Genomic DNA, 6000 nt, shown 5'->3' with positions numbered 1-6000 from the left:
ATTCTCAGTAGGGGAGAAAGAGACACTTAAAGAGATCTGTTTAAGAAGAGTTTAATATTTGCTTGTTAGTTTTAGTGTGGGACAACTCAAGACTGGTTTAAGAATCATAGAATTTTTTTAAAAAGCTATTCTTGGCTAGGCGCGGTGGCTCACACCTGTAATCCCAGCACTTTGGGAGGCTGAGGTGGGTGGATCATGAGGTCAGGAGATCGAGACCATCCTGGCCAACATGGTGAAACCCCCGTCTCTACTAAAATACAAAAAATTAGCTGGGTGTGGTGGTGGACACCTGTAGTCCCAGCTACTCGGGAGGCTGAGGCAGGAGAATCGCTTGAACCTGGGAGGAGGAGGTGATTGTGCCATTGCACTCCAGCCTAGAGACAGAACAAGATTCTGTCTAAAAAAAAAAAAAAAAAAAAAGAAAAAAGAAAAAAGAAAAAAAAAAGCTGTTCTTGGACCCATGTTTGCTAATAGAGTTCCCTCTGTTACAAGAATCCTATTATGTTTCCCTTTGATTGTAGGAGTTGAAGAAAGATGCTATGAGCTGTGTGCAGTGGAAAGAGGGACTCAGAGATTCAGCGAAGTAAATTGTTTGGCACTTAGGAGACATTAAATACATTACCACTAATTTTATTAGAAATATAGCTGAGTACTTACTCTGTTGGGTTTTCCTTTTATGTTTTATTTTTGCTGTTTACAATATAGCTATTCTATTTATTTTTATTGTGATAAAATCACACTTGTAATCCCAGCACTTTGGAGGCCAAGGCAGGTGTATTCCTTGAGTTCAATAGTTCAAGACCAGCCTGGGCAACATGGTGAAACCCCATCTCTACAAAAAATTAAAAAAAAATTATCCAGGCATGATGGTGTGTGCCTGTAGTCTCAGCTACTTTACAGGTACTTTACTTGGCAGGCTGAGGCGGAAGGATCACTGGAGCCTGAAAGTTGGAGGCTGCAGTGAGCAGTGATTGCACCACTGTACTCCACCCTGGGCAACAGAGCAAGACCCTGTTAAAAAAAAAAAAAGAAAGAAAAGAACACTTAACATGAGATTTACTCAAACTTTTAATCACACAATACAGTATTGTTAACTATAAGTAAAGTGTTGTATATCAGATCTCTGGAACTAATTCTTCTTTAGTAACTGAAACTTTATACCTGTTTAACAGCATCTCCCCCATTTTTCCCTCTCTCTGTGTCTGTTGCAATCACTATTTGACTTTCTGTTTCTATGAGTTTGGCTAAGGGATACTTCCAATATAAGTGGAATCATGAAGTATTTCATTTCAGGTTCATCCATGTTGTAGCATGTATCAGAATATTACTGCTTTTAAGGTTGAATAGTATTCTATGACATGCATGTCTTGTGCTTTCTTTATCCATTCATTTGTTGATGGATATTTAGGTTGTTTCCATGTGTTGGCTATTGTAATTAATTCTGCAATGAACATGGAAGTGCAGATATCTCTTTGACTATTTATTTCCTTTGGATATATACTCAGAGTGGATGTGCTGTTTTTCACAGTGGTTGCATGATTTTACATTCTCACCAACTGTGTACAATAGGTCCAGTTTCTTCTCATTCTTGTCAACACTTGACATCTTTTTATATTTTATATTTGTTGGCCATTTGTATGTTTTCTTTGGAGAAATCTCTATTCAAGTCCTTTGTCCATTTTTTTTTTTTTTTTTTTTTTTTGAAACGGAGTCTCCCTCTCTCCCAGGCTGGAGTGCAGTGGGCTATCTTGGCTCACTGCAAGCTCCGCCTCCCGGGTTCACGCCATTCTCCTGCCTCAGCCTCCCAAGTAGCTGGGACTACAGGCGCCCGCCACCACGCCTGGCTAATTTTTTGTATTTTTAGTAGAGACGGGATTTCACCGTGTTAGCCAGGATGGTCTCGATCTCCTGACCTCGTAATCCGCCCGCCTCGGCCTCCCAAAGTGCTGGGATTACAGGCATGAGCCACCGTGCCCGCCTTTGTCCGGTTTTAAATTGAGTTATTTGTGTTTTTGCTACTGAGTTGTAGGAGTTCCTTATATATTTTGAATATTAACGTCTAATCAGATATATGGTTTGCAAATTGGGCTTATTTACTATAATAAAAAGAACATTAAATTGAGAGGTTGCTTCCTCATTTTTAAAATAAAGAGTGTATGATCTTAAGGTCATTACTTGCTCTCTACTTCAACTGGGAAAATAAATGTTTTTATCACTAGGTTCAAATTTGAGCAAAGTCCTTGTCTCAAAGATAAATATCGGATTATTGAGAAAACTGTTTGTTTTCCTCCTATGTTAAAATATGTTCTTATGGTTGCATGAATTTAACTTATAATTTGAGGGGGCCACATATCAGAAATCACACATATGTGGAAATATTAAGCGCTGGGGTTTATCACTATTTTCAGAAGCAGTTCATTCATTTATTCAACAGATACTTTTAGATGCTGTTGTGCTAGCCATTTTTTCTGGCTCTAAGATCATAGGTCTGAGGAAAAATGGTCCTCGTATTTTCCTGGGAGTCATTTTTACCTTAGTGGCCATGCCTCCTAAATTTCGTTAGAGGATGCTTCTTCTGGTCTTTTCTTTAAATACTGCTGTTCCCCAGCACTCTGTCCTCAGACTTCATTTCCTTTAGATTTATTACCCTACGATATTTGTCACTGATCCTGTGACTTCAACCATAGACATTAGTTTCACAACTCTCAAGCTCCATTATCAGGGCACGAGTCATTTTCCCTAGGATGTGGAAGTTGGTTCATGCCTCGATTCTTGTATGTAAAGTCGCAGGTGAAAAAGTGAAGCTTATCTTCTAACTGAGATCCAAGGGTTGACTCAAAAATCCATATATTTTGTTTTGTCTTGCATTGCCTCTCAATTCAGAATTTCCAGCATATATATATATTTTAGTGAGAACTCAAAGAGCCTTCCTGTATTGAACATTTTTCCTTCTTCTCAAATACCTAGAGAAATGCCCTCTTGAACGCACTTTCTGTAACCAATTATTCTTACTGATGTCTAAGTTCCTGTCTATTCATTCAGGGGATTGCAATGAAGATAACCAAGTTAACTTACACTCAAATATTTTCTTTCTCAGAGTCATGTACAGACCTTCTTAAAGTAGCAAGTCTGATTCTAATGCACACACTAACACTGTAGGTATTTAATTTTTTTTTGAGTAAATACATGCAAGAGTGAGTGAAAGGGGAACATAGATATGTTAAAAACCAAACATTCTTTCTGTAGATAAAAAACAGTGTCAGAAAACTTAAGACAAGAAGCAATATACAGAAACTTTTTCAATCCTACAGATTTATGGATCTAGGTGAGCAAACACTTAGATCTCCAGAGGAAACCTCTTTCCCCCAGCCAATCTATTCTCAATACCCTTTTGCAGAAATGGAAAATCAAGAAACTTCCTCAGGTAAATACTCCAGTTATTATCCATGACTTTCCAATGAGTTCCTTTGTTCTTGTTAAGGTTATTTAAGCCATCATTTTTTTTCAGGCAGAATTTCATTTGAACATAATCAACTTCTCAATTATTACCTGTATAAACAAACCTTTTTTCTATTATCACCCACTGTGGTCCATTTAGATTTAATTGTTTCTTTCCTGGTACTTAGTTTTATGTATTTGTTTTTTCACTCAGCAGCTGTTGTGTATTTATTTGATCAGGAGTATTTTACTAGAAAATGTTTAATATTATCTTGTCATCTTACTTTCATTGGGTCACATGGACGTATAAACGTTAATGCACCTTAGGGTTTTTGCCTCAGAAACTGAGAAGTGAAGAAAAGCAGGGTGAATTTCCTGTTGTGCTTCTTATGGTTGCCCAGAAATATCCTGTCTGCCCATGTACATACAGTCATAGAACTGAAAATATTTTCTATTATTGAATCTAATCTCCTGTTTTATATATGTATATATAAATATCCTGAAGCCTAGATGGAGTATAATGGGAATCTTGCTAAAAACCAGGTTTCTTTACACCGTTTAGTGTCTGTGCCCTCTCCTAATTCATTCAAGAACACATCTAAGAAAACAGTAAATGGCTATGCATTTTCACTGAAGAATAGGATGTGGTTCTCTAGTGATCGTAAATTGTATGGTGTATAGAAGAGAGTGAAAATACTTTTCTTCTCCATTATTACAGGACGTGGTTCTTTTCCTCGAAGACATCTGCTTCTTCACTCATCATGCCATCCTTCAACCAGAGCATTTTCCACTCTGCAGTCTTCTTCCTTACTGGCATCCCTGGCCTTGAAACCCCTCCGACCTGGACCTCCATCCCATTCTATTGTCTCTATGTCATTATTATCTCTGGAAATGGCATGATCCTGTTTGTCATCATCACTGAGTCGAGCCTCCATGAACCCATGTACTATTTTCTCTCCATGCTATCCTTCATGGACCTAGGTCTGTGTCTTTCTACATTGATCACCATGCTGGGTATTTTCTGGTTCAATGCTCGAGAAATCAGTTTTGATGCCTGCATTGGCCAAATGGCTTCACATTCATGGAGTCCTCAGTACTTTTGGCAATGGCCTTTGACCGCTTCATTGCCATCTGTAACCCACTGAGATATGCCACAATCTTAACCAATTCATGGATTATTAAAGTGGGCTTTGCAATTGTTCTTAGGGGGACAACAGCTCTAGTGCCTCTACTCCTGCTCCTTAAATGCCTCTCCTTCTGCCGTAGTCATGTGCTCCACCATTCCTACTGCTTCCACCCTGATGTGATGAAGCTCTCATGCACAGACACATCGATCAACAGTGCGTTTGGCCTGGCCATTGTTATCTCTACTGCTGGCTTGGACTCCGTCTTGATCCTCCTCTCTTATGCTCTGATCATCCACTCTCTGCTCTGAATTGCCTCCCCAGAGGAGTGGAAAAAGGCTTTTGGTACCTGTGTCTCTCACATCAGTGCAGTTACCATCTTCTACATCCCCATAATCAGTTTGTCACTAGTGCACAGATTTGGAAAGCATGCCCCTCCTCTTGTGCACACGCTCATTGACAATGTTTATCTGCTTATCACTCCTGTAATGAATCCCATAATCTACAGTGTAAAGACAAAGCAAATTCGCAAGACTGTGCTCAAAGTATTTCTCTCTAAGCTAATTTAGGGAAGTTTGAATGTACTCCTTCTTTACCAAGACTTCCCTGACCCATGTTTGATCATTCAGTACTGTGAGTTACTGTTGTTTATTGAAAAAGCTGGTTTCAACATGCTTTCTCTCTATTCTGACGATCCATTAACTTACTATTTACGCAGTTCTAAATGGTGGGTTATTTGAGGGCAGAGATTATGCCGGTACATCTGATCCTGTCATGAATACTGAACCTAGCACAGTATAGGACCACAGTTAAAACATGTCTGAAAGCATGCACAAGTAAAGTCATACTTGGAGTTTAGGCAGTCTCACCACTTCTAGAGTATGTAGCTATGCAAGGTAGGTCTCATAACATAGATCAGTAGGCAAAGTCTAGTCTAGGTTTTAGTAATTCTTACAGTTTATTTGTAATGATTCATTATTCCACCAGACAGATTGTAAATGGCTGAAGAATGTGAATAAGAACAATAAGCAAGAAGTATGAATAAAAGGACTACTTTCCTAATTCTTAAAAGAGTATTTGAGGTCACTTTGGTAAATGCATTTATATTTTAATAGTAAAAGATCTGGGGGTCCATTGTTTAAATATATGTCTAAAGAAGAAAAATGGGCAAGGATGTAAAGATATATTGTGATGTTCAACACATCATTCATTATACATTGCAATGAAAATGTGGAAACTGCTTAAACAATTACTTTAGGGTACTGACTAAATAAAATATAAAATACAATGCAACAAGTTAAATACCAATACAAATATAAATTACATTTTGTTAAAAAAAGATAGGTTAGTATACAAAGTACTTACTATTGTGTATATATTTCATGTGAATATGTGTACATGTATATTAAAAAGTATAAATAAACATATCCCAAACATT

The 6000-nt window shown here is 37.9% G+C and overlaps 1 pseudogene; it reads left to right on the top strand.

Annotated features, from left to right (window-relative positions):
- Nucleotides 1-4152: 4152 nt before the first annotated feature.
- On the top strand, nt 4153-5131 carry LOC119626477 (olfactory receptor OR51C1-like; annotated as a pseudogene).
- Nucleotides 5132-6000: the final 869 nt, after the last annotated feature.

This window comes from Chlorocebus sabaeus, chromosome 1, assembly GCF_047675955.1.
Source record: "Chlorocebus sabaeus isolate Y175 chromosome 1, mChlSab1.0.hap1, whole genome shotgun sequence".
NCBI lineage: Eukaryota > Metazoa > Chordata > Mammalia > Primates > Cercopithecidae > Chlorocebus > Chlorocebus sabaeus.
The sequence above is the reverse complement of the archived record's forward strand: the minus strand, read 5'-3'. Positions and strand labels throughout refer to the sequence as shown.